Source organism: Anabrus simplex, chromosome 1 (genome assembly GCF_040414725.1).
Source record: "Anabrus simplex isolate iqAnaSimp1 chromosome 1, ASM4041472v1, whole genome shotgun sequence".
NCBI lineage: Eukaryota > Metazoa > Arthropoda > Insecta > Orthoptera > Tettigoniidae > Anabrus > Anabrus simplex.
In genome coordinates, this window is record NC_090265.1 from 704928574 (window position 1) to 704945598 (window position 17025).

The 17025-nt window shown below is 35.9% G+C and overlaps 1 protein-coding gene across 1 annotated transcript in view; it reads left to right on the forward strand.

Annotated features, from left to right (window-relative positions):
* LOC136872270 (uncharacterized) overlaps positions 1–17025 on the forward strand; it is a 141418-nt gene that overhangs the window by 73194 nt on the left and 51199 nt on the right. The window lies entirely within an intron of this gene.

Genomic DNA, 17025 nt, shown 5'->3' on the forward strand with positions numbered 1-17025 from the left:
CTGAAGCTCTAAATACTGGAAATCGACACTTGCCTTCACTTCTTACCTTCTTTCTTGCTTTCCTTTAATGACGTGTTTTGATTTTCTTGATAATAACCGACACTGAATTAACTTGAGGATCATCATGTACAGGACTGGTGAAGGATGTTAAAATAATTTACTTTTAATATGTGAAGTAGGTTCTTGGATTGTTAGGCAGCGTCGAATTTCTAAATCACTGAGAATGGTTTACTTTTGCTGACGAAACTTCAGCAGGCAAAAAACTTCGACACGCTCTAACAATCAGAAAACCTTCTCCATACATTACACAGCCTACATCAGTTCAGCAATTCGCATTTCTCTCTCAAGTTCACACTGAGGCAAGCTCAATTTTATTAGTGATAATAACCATACATTCATCGAGTCAAATTGGTAACAACTTGTACTCATCCATGTTTGGTGGTATAACATGAGTATGAAAGCTACATCATTTCTCAAATGCCGTACAGAAAAAAATCTTGACTTTCTTCCCACATCAAGTTATCCTTCTGAAAAGGGAATGTAATTTAGATATACTTGCTAGTAATTGTTTGAAAAGATCGCCGCTAGATGGTGACTTCACTCATTACATTATAGACCCGGTCCAATGACTGGAAACAGGCTGAGCATTTTCATTTTTCATTATGTCAAAAATAAGAAAAACCTATTCACTTGTGTTTAGAAATAACCATACGTTTCCAACAACGAACAATATAAACTGTGCTTGTTACAAATAGTAACATTACTCAATAGCTAGAATTATAAAATATTAATACAAAATTGTGGTTGTATTAGAACATCACAAAATAGTTTATTTCAGAAGTAGCAAAGGAATGCTGTTTCAGACATTTTTCTGCAAGCTTCGTCAGAAAAGTAATGAATTAATTACTGATAGTTTAGATTCTGGAGGGATTTTTAATTGTTTGCATTAGGCAGCCCGTAATTATTGACCTTGGAGATCTTTTACTCAAATTATTAGTTTCTCACTGATTTACTGACAAGTTTATTAGCAGTGAAGCGTTGGACAGAGATGGAGCTCATTTTGTGCCGAAGAGTGGTTTATAGAAACTCGTATTATAATGGAAATACAGAATTAGGCTACAAAGAGTTTAATCGTCGTAATTCTTCTCATGTCGTTAATCACAAGAATGGCGTGTAGACTGGGTTATGAAAAATAAGTTACCATGTCAAAATGTGGAGCAGGATCCATACAGAAGAACGACATTGCACTGCAAACAGCGCATTGAAGCGTTCGAAAAATTGTGTACGAATACCGGAAATTTTACCCTATGAAATGCATACCGTGGAACGTCCCTTCATTGAAGACAAGGGAGTTCACTTCGAAGTCTGTCACCAGATGATACAGTTAATAAATGATCATTCGGTACAGATGGACAATCCCTTGATGAGTGAAGGAGGACACTTTCATCTCAAAGCAATCAGACTTGTAGTGTTATGACTGTTGATATCGTGGTCATACCAGCTTCGGCTCGTCCTGTGTGTTCGTGGGTTTATTGAACTCCTTTAAAATTAATATTGGAATTTTATTCTTAAGATCAATATCATTGTTCAACATTAAAAGTAAAATGTATATTCCCCCCTCCTTCAATCTTTTAAATAATATTTCGGATAGAAAACGCGAATTATTGTTGGCCTACTCTTCTCTGAACACAACCGAGCGGCGAGCTATGGGCGGGCCTGTTGAGGTAGAGAGGCAGGGGAAAGGAAGCGACCGAAACCGATTTTCCCTCTAAAATTATTTTTGCTAGGGGCTTTACGTCGCACCGACACAGATAGGTCTTATGGCGACGATGGGATAGGAAAGGCCTAGCAGTTGGAAGGAAGCGGCCGTGGCCTTAATTAAGGTACAGCCCCAGCCTCTAAAATTAAAACTAGTGGAGAGCCGATCTTTTTCGTGAAATACGTGACATATGGCAACCCTAATCTCAGTGGAGCTTTACATACCGTATGTAGAATTTCAGATATGAACCACAGAGCATCTCTGTGAACTTCATCAGGATCCTCTTCGTGATAAACTCTATGCATCACACCGAGGCCAGACTCAAGTCGCTAAGAACATTGTGGGTAGCGTGCCTGCTTCTCAACTGGAGGCCCCAGGTTCGATTACCAGCGAGGTCAGCGACCTTACCCGGACCTAACGGTTGGTTCGAGGTCCACTCAACTTGCATGATTACAAAATTGGGGAGCTATCTGACGGAGAGATGGCGACCCCAGTCTAGACAACCAAGATAACAGCTGAGAGGATTCGTCGCACTGACCACACGACACCTCGTAATCTGCAGGCCTTCCGGCTGAACAGCGGTCGCTTGGTAGGCCAAGGCTCATCTGGGCTGTAAGCGCCATGATATTTGTCTGGTTATGTTTTATTGAACACTATCGTTGCACATGCTAAAGATCATTCCGATTTTAAAACATTTACGTTTTCGAGCACTCACCGACCCAAACGTATTCGACAACAAAAACTGCAGCTTTGTGGAATTTATTTCCAAAGCTTTTGTTTCCCACTTCAGAGACGTGTTAAAAATTTGCTATAGCACCTCGTTTACTAGACCTCACAACCCTTGATTTTCTTTGAGGCTATCTATAAGCGAAGACCAGCAAAATATGCGCTGGCTAAAAGAAAAGGAACTCACAACTCACCTAGAAGGAAATATACGGTACTCAATGCAGCCAGAGACATAAGAGAACAAACAACTTTTATAGTTGCTTTCAAAATCCATTTCTAAAATTCCATAAACTATATTTGGTGGGTATAGCAATTATATACAATTATGTACGGTACTTTATAAGGAATGCAATCTTGTCTTGTTAAAACCCTTCCAATGAGGTTAAAATATCAGATACTTTCCTGTTCTGATTTGTCCACGGCCGTGTGATTTGTTTTACTGATGTAGGTACAGTCATTCGTCTGCTAAAACTTAGCAAATGCGGTAGAAAAGTATGTACAGTGCCAAAGTCAGGATTTGGAGGCAGCAATGTTTGACTCCTGATCTAATTCAAATTTCAGTAAAAAAAAAAAAATAGGCTACATAATCATTTTCGGTGGTACCTACTCCTAGAAATTTAGCTTAACCATTTATATTCTCGTCAAGAGATGGGCTTTACGGTATGTATGTGTTCTCATCATTCGATGAAACTCATTGGAAAATCTTCAATGGTCCATGAAGTATCCAGATATAGGTACCGTAGTCTATAGATGAACAATAGAGTTATTGATGAAATGAGATGTTCATAGAGTACTGGTTCCTACTTTCTGATCAGATCAGGTCAGATGTAAGCTCAGGTTCCACAGTAGCATAGACCTAAATGAAGGTTCTTTTAGTATGGTTCTTTCCAATGCAGTCAGTATAATAATGGTCTTTGTCACCTTCTGGTTAAACATTGCATAAAGTTCGCTCTTTCATTGGTGGTCGACTCTGCAGTTTCTTCGCTACCAACTAAATATGAAATGAAGGTTTGATTAGCTTTCATATTGCTCTATGCAGGCTACCGGTACCAGTACTGTATGTGCCCTTTTGGTGTCAAAAAGAAAACACTTTTCCCTTTGCGAAAATCAAAAGATCCTAAATATGTCTCTCGGCCATGGCCGGAATCCATCAATGGCTTCTAATTTCAGATAACCACCAGCATAAGACATAGCCTGCACGGTTGCTAGGGTTGCACTTCTGCCACACTAACTTCCATAATGCAAATTTTCTGATGACCTCCAGCCATAAAACATATGTCAAAACTGGAATGTCTTTTCAACTTGAATTAAATGGCTTGTAATTAACAATAAACATTCATGATGTTAGATTAAGGTCCTGATTCTTAAAATAATTTAATTTACTAAAATGTATCAGCCTATGTTATATCTGGGAACAATTAAGGTATCGTTTATCCCTGTGCCGGTACTTTTTTATCAGAGTTGCATCTGTCAGGTACTAGCCTAGTGAGTTTGCATAGATTCATTCAGTCTTTCTTTTCTTTCCCAAGAGTAATTCAGCAAAAAGTTCCATCATTCCATCCTGCTGTTGCCACATTATAAAACATTACTGAAGGTAAACATTTAGACTATGGCACTGCATCTCGGAAATCAAAACACTCTAATTTTGAAGAATTAATTTGTAAAACAGGAAAGAAGGAATAAAAGTGTCATTTAACTAATTCAAATGTCGATTTGCAGGTTATTAAATCAAATAAAATTTATGAGGAAGTATATAACCAGCTTCAGCCCTGCTTTTAAACCTCATTGGCAATCACAAAAACCATTCATTTTTACTGGACAAAATGTGGATAATCTGACATAAACAATCAAATCAGATTGGATATTATTTAGATAAAAATCCACATACCGGTGTAGGTAAATAGTTCTTCCAAAGCAAAAACATTTTCCATGTATGGTATATGATTAATTTCCAAAAGCAATATGCAAAATAATGTCAAATTTTAAAACGATATTTGCACAAATCAAATAGGATACTGGTATAGATATTTTTAGATCTATTATTTGGTCATTCCCTTTGGTTTCATACTGCACTAGAAGAATTCATATGGAATTCAAGTGAAGAAGATGAAAAGGATCTAAGTATCCTAAGGTCTTTGTGGTTGTTGATAGTATTTTTTTTATGCAATGATAAAATTAGTTTTAGTATGGTATTTATCCACTGTTTATTCAAAATAGTGAGCCTTGCTTTGTGTCTTTGCTTTGTTGGTGACCAAATCAATACTTGGCATATCTTTCATACTTTAGGATTAGGTTAATCACTGAACTAGTTGCCTCATAAGATAAGAAATTCGTCACTATTTGCAGCCAAAGTCAAATTTCTAACTGCATTATGCCTATTATTTCTCCCAGTTTACCAACTATTTAAATTATTTTTTAATGATTACATTACCTCCAGAAATGTAATTTAACCATCGTTCACAGAATGTAATGTTGTTAAAGATAAAGTTTATTCTTCAAGTAAACAGAAGAACTCTTCTAAGCGACCGACTCATAGCGTGGCTCACTATGGTTTCATGTCAGATCTTTAGCCCTTTTCAGTTTTCCTCCCAGTAACCTCCATAGCATGTGATGCCAACTTAGCTGTGTGTGAATATAAGGTTGCATATTATATTTTTATTCAGAACTGATAGTTTGAATTTCATACTCATTATCAATAAAATGCTTTCCTACATACAAAGTGACAATGATCTTCAAATTCTGTACTTACAAACCTGAAGAGATCATTTCATTTCTTGAATAACTAAAATTGTGGGATGAATTGCTTATATCACAGAACATAAACTTACCTCCTCCACAGCAATTACAAACTCAGTTATCAGTTTTTGTTTAGTTATCATTAACTTCCAAATTATATTCCGTTAGAAGAAATTGAGGCCATTTAATGCATTCTTCACACTGTTACAAGGAATCTTGTTACAACAAACTCTGAGAGTGATATCATATCACAGCTACGGTATGTAAAAACATTTACATACAGTATGTTGAAGAAGTCAGGAGCCTTTTAGAAATCTTTATTAGCAAACCATGAATACAAAGAAAGATGCCATCCATGCTGTTGCCCTCATAGGGCTGATGATCTAAATGTTAGGTCCTTTTAAACAACAAGCATCAAACATGCAAGTTGGCCTTATGGAAATGAAGAGATCCATCAGAATATTGAGGCACTGTTTATATCCACCCTCTGGTTAATGCCCTCAATGTGTCTGAAATCACAAATTTATTTTTTTGTTTTAAGTTTAATTTCCAAAACAAAGGAGGTGGAAAATAGAGCACAGAAGAACACTCCTTTGAGACCCCAAAGTACCAAGATAAACCAAGCTGGTGTTGTTCAATCAATACTTCATAGTGATCTTTATCTATGGCATCAAAACATGCACCCTCACTAAGAAGGACTCAACAAAGTTACAGGCATCTGAGATGAAATGCATGAGGTTCACAGTTTGAGAATGCAGCCAACAAGGACAGCTTTTGTTAACTTGGAAAGGCACATGCCAGGAAAACAGGTAGTGAGAAGACCAAGAACCCACCGGATGGACATCGTAAAGATGGACCTTGCAGATCGCGGAAGAACAGTATAAGATGTCATTAACAACAGAATGAATCGAGGCTTACCAACAGTGCCCGGGAAAATGGAATTGTAAACTGAGGCTGTCCATTTATTAATTTCTTGCAGTATTCTGGAATCTGTCACCTTTCACATCAGGCAGATTAATAAACAAATAAGAAACAAAGGGAATTGTAGATCAAATGAGAAATTTCTATTCAGTGTGCAAGTTCTCTGTATCTCTGAGGTTTTCAAGTAAGGATAATTTTCTAAAAAGCACCCATCTTCTTGAATGTGCTTTATTATCTTGCATTTAATTAAGAATGACCTTGGATTCCAGTCTCTGTCATAATGGTAAACACTCCCAAAAAAAAATAAAAAAAATAGGCTACTTATATTCACATAAAGTGCATGGCCTCCTTTCATTCCCAGCATGCTTAGTAACTAGTGCATGATTTAGCAGGCCACGACGAGGATTTTGTCTTCTAATATAACATTGCTATTGTTAGACTGCTGTGGAGCTTTCATCACCTACTCTAGTAAGTAATAGCTTGAATAATAAAAAATCTAAATGCAGTGTGCACTATTTCTCAAGCAGTATCCATTATAAATCATTACAGCTATAAGAAGTTTATGACAGTTGTTTCAAATTATTACATACCAGTACTCTTAAGTCCTTTTTTTGTCCAATGATTTAATATCTGCTCTGCTTGAGGAAATAGAGTATTACATCACTGGGACATGCTTCAGCCATCATCCAGCTACTGGTTTGTATATACCTGTACAGTTGTGCTCATACTAAGGTGATGGTATCACTAGGAATGTAAATTTCATTGCCTATGGATGGGATCATTTAGAAAATAAAGATAAACTTTATGCTTTCAGTGTAGTATCATTCATTTCCGGGCTAATGGTCAACCCAAAATACTGATCTGTGTATCCATATTTCAAACAATGGACTGAAAATGCTCTTCAGCTCACTAAGAGTTTCAGTCATAAAGGGAAGGAAACATAGTTTTCTGATAATATAGTAAATGCCAATAACCATTACCAGGTTTGAATGAGCTTTCACTGTCTTTATGTCTAGGTTTTATATTGACCCTCACGCATTCACTCTTTATCTCTACCATCATTTTCAACTCCTGCTGTTTTTTTGTTGTTTTTTTTGTTTTTGTTTTTTTTGTTTTTTCTAAAAATAATTCAACAACTAATTGAAGGAATAGAATTTCTCTTCAGTGTCACTTCAAATTTACATTTCTTAATTTGCACCAATATATGACACATTCTTCTGAAGCTTGAACAATGACATCATGAGCTTTTCCCTAAAACCAATCATATTTCAATAATATGGTTCAGATCACATTTAGCACTGTTCAAAATGAACATTACCAGTTACCCCCCACTCTTTCATCTCAAGAAAAAATTAGGTCTTTATATAACTTAAATGGTAGTTTTTGACTTCCATGGGAATTAGAAGAGATGTATATATTTGATACACCTACTTTCATTAAGATAACATGTGCTCTGAATTTCATCTAATTCCTAACCAAACTTAAAGTTTCTTTATTATTTACAATTACCATATTCATGTTGTTCTTCTTGGTTAACAAATGGTACCATAGATATCGCAGCACAGGAATTAGAATAAATAACATTATGGTTGTTTACATTTTCCCCCTTTCTAGACGATAAGTGTTTCTTAGTTCTGGTGATGGTATTGTAGCCTGTTTCTATCCAGCTTTCACTTCTCACTAGATGCTACTATCAGTCCCTTTTAGTAAGAATATTCTACATTTGAAGATATGGAGAAAGAGGTGATAGAAGTCACATTTCAATAATCTTTGTGTAATATTTTATTTATAAAATGTTAAACCCTTAATCATCCTCTTCATGAGTTTATGCTCATACACTGATCTCCCCATACATTAAAACAGAACGTCCACCAGATATAATTCAAAATAACTTACCTTACATCTTCAGTGATAATTTTCAGACTACACAAATCTTATAAATAAAGCATTGGAACATTCATAAGAAAGTCACCTCTGTACAGGCCATGAAGGCAAAGGCTTCCACCATTGTTAACCTCGGCACGTGATGGGGTAGAGTGGTTAGCTCTACACCCGGCTGTCTTTGCCCCCAGGAATTAACCTGGTACTCATTTTCGGTGTAGGCTGAGAGAACCTCAGGGCCATATGCACCTGCGGATGTGGAAATCTTGTTTCTTGCATTTTTATGACTTCCTGATGGGGATTCGAACCCACGTCCTTCCGGGCGAACCGAGCACGACTTTACCGCCTCAGCCAGGCAGCCTCTGGAACATTCATAAGTTTTTAAAAATAAAAATAGATCAAGAAAACCACATTGAATGCTTGATCACAGGTCATGGATAATTTTGGCAGGTTAGCCCCAAGTTAGAGCTATCCAAAACATAAATATAAGTAATTACACAGCCATATATGCAACCAAAAAAACAAGGAATTTGCAACTGGTGCCACACAAATATGTACATCAACTTACATGTACGAAGTCCCTTGACTTATCCAACAACAAATTAAAGATGCAATTATATGCATTTTGTGTTCTGAAGTAGATTTAATTCCAAAGATAGTAACAATGTCATGGAAATGAATGGCTGTTTGTGAACCTATCATACTAAAAATACAAAGGTAAACACTTGTTTCTCAACCTGATATATGTTTAGATCATTGAAGAAGTATCTCTGATGAACTCAACAAACGGGAACTTCAGCTCATCTAAAAGATATTTTGGACTTACATGAAATGTTTTGAACAGTTCAGGATGTTGTTTGACCTTTAGTATTCAGACTTCCATTCTAATCTCTTAAACAAAAATTGTTAGGCGAAGATATCTGTTGGGCTTAACAGTAAATTAAACAGAACATTTGATAGAGACCGATGCAGTATGGGAGGAATTTTAAGTCTCATTATTCATTTTTACATTTTTTTCCTAATGGTTTAATGATGTGCTAGATAGGTTTTCAGCAATGAGATAGGAAAGGACTTGGGGCTAGGAAGGAAGCAATTGTGGCCTTTATTGAGGTTTTCCTGGTGTGAAAATGAGAAATTATGGAAAACCTTTTCAGTGCTACCAACACTAGAATTGAATCACTTCTGTCCTGAATACTAGGTTATAGCTATATGGCTCATACCAAGTGACCAGGTCACTCAACTGTTGTACTGTATTCAGTTATAAAGGAAAATGCAGAAGGATTCAAAGTCTACAACAGAATATATGATCATTTCAACTGCTAACATTCCTATGTGTTCTAACACCTACATCATGGAAAGCCCAGAGAATCAGGATAATTTTCCTCCAGGATTTTTCATACCCAATGAAGGAATATACTAAGATAAGAGCTTTTATCATGTTCCAGAGCCCATATCCTAATCCTAGCCTCATAGTATTACAGATGCTATTATTACAATGGCTATTAGATAATATTCACATAAATAGAGCAACAAATTATGATATTCCTAGACTTTATAAGAAGCAACAACAGCAATAATACCATTTCATCTTTGAATAGTAAATGCGGAATGAGCATATCTGAGACAGAGGAGTGAAAATGTTACTGATAAATTTGTTGAACAAAATTTTAGTATCATACTGTGGCAACACTGTGTTGTGGGGAACATAGGATTACTCCACAGTAGCACCATATTTCTGTTGTTCTCAAGTTGTAAGAATTTACTCACAGTCGCATCACTACTTACTATTTATCAGAATAACATTTATTTATTTTAACATTTCAAACATGAGGTAGAGTCCCACAGTGGAAACCCATCATCGTGAACAGTTTTGGACTATCAATTGGACCTGTTGTGAACACAGCCAACATCTACCAGATTTCAGATCTTCTTCTTTCTTCTACATACAACTTCTTGCAGCTATCTCTCTTTTCTTTTATGTCTATTTCCTTCAATTTTAACGTTGAACACATTTCTCAGTATTCTTTCTCCATTTATTCTCGTAAGTCCATACCACGGAGACCATCTGGGTTACTTCTTCACTAGTTATCTCACTCATTAATTTCACCACTTCTCCAATCATATCGCTCCTCAGAAACTTGATTGCATAGAATATCATTTCACTTTTATCACCTATGCCTCTGATGCTATATCAATATGGATATGCAGTGTGCATGTACAAAATTATTTTCGTAGCACCTCCCTGCTTTAAGTAAGACTTGAAGAATCCACTTGCTTTTTTATTTATCGATCTATTTTTCACTCATTTCAGTTGCACTTACAGTATATTTGAAATACCTTACTCTCTAGAGTTTTACTCTCCTCATACAGATAATCCAATATCTGATATATTCTTGTGGGTTGTACCATCTTCGCTCATATTTGCACAGAACTTCATTCCCTACATTGTGACTATTTCCTCTCTTGTTCTTTATTTTCTCATATCATTAAATTATTCCCTAACAGCATTCCTTTAATTTTTCATTCTTCAGCCATTCCTTCCACACTCTATGCTTATCTATTCATAACTAAAGTATAATGAAATACCAGTAATGTTATCGTAAATTCTGAGATATTGGCTTGTTCAACATTTGTGTGCCTAAAAATACAAACCAATATTTGGTTAGTGCAGTGAGAAATTTTGAGGTCTTCATAGGTCATTTTGTAACTCATTCTTTCATCATCATCATCATCAATGTACAGTTCCAGTTTCCCAGGTACTGTTAATGAGCCTCTTCCACTTCCTCCTGTCCATATACAACCTGTCATGGAGAATATCATCCACTGTCCACCCTCTGGTAAATAGATCAACCTTGATCATGTCCATCCATTGGGTTATAGGTCTTCCTGCAGGTCTTTTTCTCTCCACCTGTCTTTCCAAATTTATTCTGGTTGTTCGCGTAGGCTCCATCCTTATCACATGCCTGTACCACTGTAGTCTGGATGTGCCGACTCGGTCTAATAGGGATGTCTTTATTCTTTCCTCACCTCTTCATTTCTTAACTTGTCCATCTTGGTTTTCTGGATGGTGGAACTAAGATATTTCGTCTCTGATGCTTGCAGTCTCGATGAATCTCTTTTTGTGAGGGTACACGCTTCAATTGGTATGAAATAGCTGTTAAACATCATCAGTTTGGCTGGGTTTGGAATCATGTCATCCCATAAAAGTTTTCTTACTTGTTGGTAGAATTCTGATCCCTTTTGCACTTTGTTTGTAATTTCCTTTCTGACCAAGTTAACACTGGAGATTACACTTCCAAGGTAAGGAAAACTATCCACACACTCTAGCTGGTGGTCTCCTAGTTTTACACTTGCTCGATGCCCTTCTCTGTTGACTGCCATCACCACTGTCTTGGTCTCGCTGATGTTGAGGTTATGGAACTGGGATTTCCATATGTTGAGTCTGGTCTGTACTTCCTCTTCTGTTTCAGCCCAAATCATGAAATCATCAGCAAAGGCCACTGCATTCCGTTCACCTAACTTCTTCATTATATTGTCCATAACAGTGAGGAACAGTAGCGGGGACAGTGCACTTCCTTGCTGAACTCCACTCTTGGTCTCAAACCATGATGATCAACCTTCCCCAATTTGTACACAGCTAGTACAGTCTTTGTATAACATCTGAATTTTCCTTACAAGTCCTTCAGGTGCATTTCTTTTCTTCAGACACTCCCAGATCTTATCTCTTATAACACTATCATAGGCCTTTTTTTATATCCAGGAATACAATGACCAGGTTCTTGCCTTTCTCCCAATACTTTTCCATCAGCATGCAGGTGCTAAAAATTAAATCCATTGTTGATCTGTTACTTCTGAATCCATATTGCTCCTCCTCTAACAGTGGTTCAATGATGGTTCTCAATCTCCTTTCTATGATCTTCTCTAGAATTTTTAGCCCATGAGACAGCACGGTTATTCCTCTATAGGTGGGGGGTTTCCGTCTGCTGCCTTTCTTAAACAGAGGAATTATAACGCCCTTGCTCCAATCTGCAGGTATTTTGTTGTCTGTCCATATGGCATTTAGTACTCTGTGCAGCCACTGTATACCCTGGATGCCTGCTGCCTTTATCATGTCCACATTCACTTCATCTGCACCTGAAGATTTTTCTTTAGGCATAGATTTTAAGGCTGTCTCAGTTTCTGTCCAGAGGCTTGGATTTCCAGTTCTGTGTTTTGTTCTTGAACTGGTCCATTCAGTAGGTGGTCAAAATGGTTCTTCAGCACTTCTCTCATGTCACTTTCTGTCCTAGCCAGATTTCCATTTTCATCTTCAAATAGTTCGCCATCAACCACAACATTTTTGATGTGTTATTTAATTTAAAGTATAGATATGTTATTCAGACTTCATCAGTGGTTTAAATTAAGACTATAAATAGTGCTATATCAGTGTTTATATCACCATTGGTTATATGAGTGCTTATCTATTCCAATTGGAGCGTGGCTGGAGATGACCCAATATATATGGGGTCGAAACTAGTCCTAGTTTTATAAGACAATATACAAACTGATAGTATTGAATAGGTGGACCCTTCCTACTCTTTGATAGTGATCAATTGTCAATATGGACCATAATGAAATTCATAACATATGAAGTGCCTTTATGGTATTCAATGGTTTCCTTTTACCTCTGATAACACTATACAGTAGTTTCTTATTGCCTCTGCTGTCTTCCTTCAGTTTCTGAGTTAATATATTCCATGCTTTGGTCTTTTCTTCTGTAACTGTTCTTTTAACATCCAGTTTCTTGCTTTGGTATAATTGTTCAAGGTTTCTGATCTTTGCCTTGTCTCTAGTAAGATTCGGTTTATTTTTCTCCCAATCCCTTTCTTTCTGCAAGAGATTTCTTACCCTGATTGCTGCTCTCACTCTTTCATTCCACCAAGGTGTTTCCTTCTCCCTTGTTTTCATACTTGTCTTTCCACAAACTTCAGTTGCATCCTTAATCAATGTGTCCCTTAGTCTGGTCCATTCTGCCTCTACATTTTCCTTTCATCTCTTGATAATAGGGTTTTTATCCAATTCTGATACTCAGTTCTCTTTTTATCTGTTTTACTTTGATTTTTGGCATTTTCCTGTTCTGTACTTCTGGCACATAGAGTTTCTCAGGTCTAACTTATTCTTTATGAATTCATAACTCTGGTTGTAGGTTGTAGGCCTAATAAAAATTACTTGAAAACTCTTCCAAAGGATAGAGAAAGGGCTCTTTTCTCATAATTTACAATAAAATTTTGCTGAATAAAATCATTATTAAAAATAAATTTGCATATTCAGAAATATAGTATTGTGATATTAAATCAAACTGAGTTAATCCTTAGGTGATGAAAACTTTATATTCTGTACTTCATTGTATACATTTTTATCAACTTCAGCTAAGACTGAATCGTAATTGTTCTGTTACTGTCTTGCACATAATCTGAAAAGAAATTGCACTACTGTAATTGCACTACAGTCATATGGATATGATGCTAATCAAATGGCCTCAGCTGTCATATGCAGGCATTTTGATTGGATGCAACTTAAGCTGCCTGCATGCCAATTTTGACATTCCATTTTACCCTTTCAGATGAAAGAGAAACAGATATATTGTTTCTGTTAGTGGTTTTTCACGTTGCACCACCACATTAAATGTTTTCAGCAATGGAAGGATGGGAAAGGGCTAGGGTTGGGAAGGTAGCAGCCATGGTGTTAATTAAGGTACAGTCAGCATTTATCTGCAACCACAAAAGAACATTTTCAGGCCAGCTGACGGTGGGATTCAAACCCACCATCTTCTGAATGCAAGCTCACAGCTACGGACCTTAGCTGCATGAACAACTCGCTCGGCAAAAAACTGATTTCTTTTGAGCAATCTATGGCTGAGATTTTATTAATTTTGTTTGGTTAACAGCACATGTGGCACCAAAGATCTTTTACATGTAGATATCGCACAAAAAGAAGTGCCAAATGGACTCTTTTCTGTCCTTCAAAATGTAGAGTACCTCTGTTGGGTTTGAACTTGTAAATTTGGGATATGGAGGCTGCCACTCTACCAGTGGGAGCTATCTTTCACAATAGTTTTGTCACATTATGCTAGTAAAATTTCATTCATTTTCATTAAAAATGTGCAAGATATTGATTGCATGGACCTGTGAACACGGTTTATCATAAAACTAACAATTATATTGATCAAAGCATTATAAAAGGCTTGCCCAAATGCAACCAACACTTGAGTACAAGCGTCATTGTTCAGAACAGAGAACATTGCACATCCTTCAGTGGATGCATAAGTATGCCAGGAAGTGACTATATTTAGGCATATATGTCAACCATATGTCACTCTTTACTTCCTGTACGTTCATATATTCCAAACAATAAACCATTACAGAAACCAACAAAAGATTCGGTTTCATTTGGGTAACTTGTATATATTCACAGTGACCTGTTTTCAGAATCCAATGCTTAAACAAAATAAAATTTCCACAGCATTCATAGACTGAACAAGTTCATCACTATAAGTTGGTTTGCTTTAAAATTAAATAGGCTTATTCATGAGACATTAACATACATACGTACATACGTACATACATACATATGTATATAAAATACTCTATGCTTCAGTGAAAAATAAAACCTGAAAGGAAATTTGATATTTCTGCATTTGAACATAACTCTTTGTTATGAATATTGACCATTATTAATCCGAGAAGTTAATACTTGGTGCTGGTTTATCTTTCTTTCCAACTGTCTTTTCAACAGAATGTAAATATAGTAGAGTACTTTTCACAGTCAAGTACTGGGAAGATCTAAATGAAAACCATCATTTCTTATTCTCTGTTTACATCATTCATCAAGCATCTGCTTTTGCATGTAGGCTGTATATACCACAGTAGATATATAAGGCTTGTTGTAAATATTAAATAGTAGACTAACCGTACAAACTCAGTCAACGACATGGCTGCCCTCTTCTCGTCGTTCGCTTGAAGCCCCGCCCCATACAGCCGACAACTATGGGCATGCTCTCTTTGTCTTGTTTTTAACAGCTTGTGTGTCGTTCTTCTCATACAATTGACAGATATGGGAGACGCCTACTACTTCATCCCATATATTGGACAGATATGGGACCAATCCATCCTCTTCTTGCATCGTGTTTTTGTGTGTGTGTATGTGTGTGTATTTTTCCTGTACCTTGAAGTAGTAGTACATTTGACTTCTCTTGTTTGCCTCTCCTCATCTTTGTGACTAAGGCACATTAGAATGTATCCAGCAGAGAAATCAGCCGAATGGTAAATTTATATTAATATATTTATTATAGAACAGTCACTGCATTGATATTCTACTGTTTGTGTTCGACATAGATCAGTCAATAGTTTTCAAATAAGAGAAGTTTTTAGCTGCTGGAACTTGGCTGCAGAAGCTTGCATGGCTTATTATTAATACTAGTAACATCCTTTACTGTCAGACCTAACAGTAAATTGCTAATCATTCCCTGTTGTCTAGCTGTCCTTAAGAAATATTAAACCCACACTTTAAATCCTGAACTGCATTGTAATTCATGTGTTCTGTAGTTGTAATTGTCTGAATCAAAGTTATGTTCTTAAACAGTGAACACTAACAGAAAATAACCGTGCAGTGATAAAAATTTGTCACAAGTTCAGAGCAAGTGGGCATTGGATGTGATATCACTGTTCCATGGAACAGATTCTATACAATTTTTTAACTGACTTGCTATGAACTCTTAATATTAGATCTTTGCAATGGATTGGAAAGGTATGAAGTGAATGAAGTGTAAATTAGTTCATTTATAAATCTATTTCAGTTTTACAACAATTAATATGCAAGTATATTTACAAAGCTTGTTTTGCTTCATTCATTTCTATCCACAGATCTATTTTATATCTCTTTTTTGTTAGTTATTTTTTAGAGAGAAACATGTTACGGTATGTTTTTGTTATGAATTCTTTCTTCAGTACATAAAGTATAATTTTGTGAATATATTGTTCAACCCTTCTTGTTGTGTTTTATTGTTGTTAGAAACCCACCATTATATCAAAGATAAATGACAAATATAACATTATTATACAAAATTAAACAGATATTTATTATGCCAAGTACTGATCAATCAGAATAGAAATTGAGATTGAAAATAAAAATTAATAAAGGAGCAAAATGGATCTATCAGTACAAAGCACAGTTAACATATGCAAATGTAACTGTTATTTATTAACCAGAGGTTGAAGATGCAATAGAAGGATTGTTTTTGTTGTACAGTATTAGTCTCCAGTGGAAAATCAGCTTTTGTTTCATTAAATATAGTTTTTCAATGAAAAAATATTACCAGATATAGATGAGAACTCAAAACATATATCAGTTCTAACACTATCGATAGAAAACATTGATAGAAAATAAATGGCCAGAATTATCAATAAGTAATCTCTTGCAGGAAGTTTCAGACAAGATCTAATTATTGTAAACAGTATTTTCAAAAATTGAACAATTCATATAACTCTGAAGAATTTTTATTTGAAATATCTCATTCAGATAGAATATTATAGTAGCTCATTCCATATTTTAGCAGGAATTCTTGTTTAACAACTTCCTAACACAAAAAAATATAATGCTGTTTCCATTATGGCATCCCTACCTTTTCGAAGGTCTCAGTTACCGTAGCTCATATCTGAGAGAAAATTACATAGATGTAATGGAATGAACCAGAGTTTGTGTTGGTTAAAAAGAAATGGATGAGAATGCAAATTCAGGTGAATGTGAAGAAAATTTTAAAGAGGAAGATCAACACTGGACTAGAAAATGAAATCAAGTGACTTGACTGTGTTAAGAAAACTGATCTGATCACCTGACAAAAGCTTCTTAATTTAAAGATTGTGAATACCTGACTGCTAAGGGATAGTTTACAAAGAGTCTATGTCTGAATACATCTACACTCTTTATTTATAACTTTTGTTGCACTATTGTGGCATGATCATAAT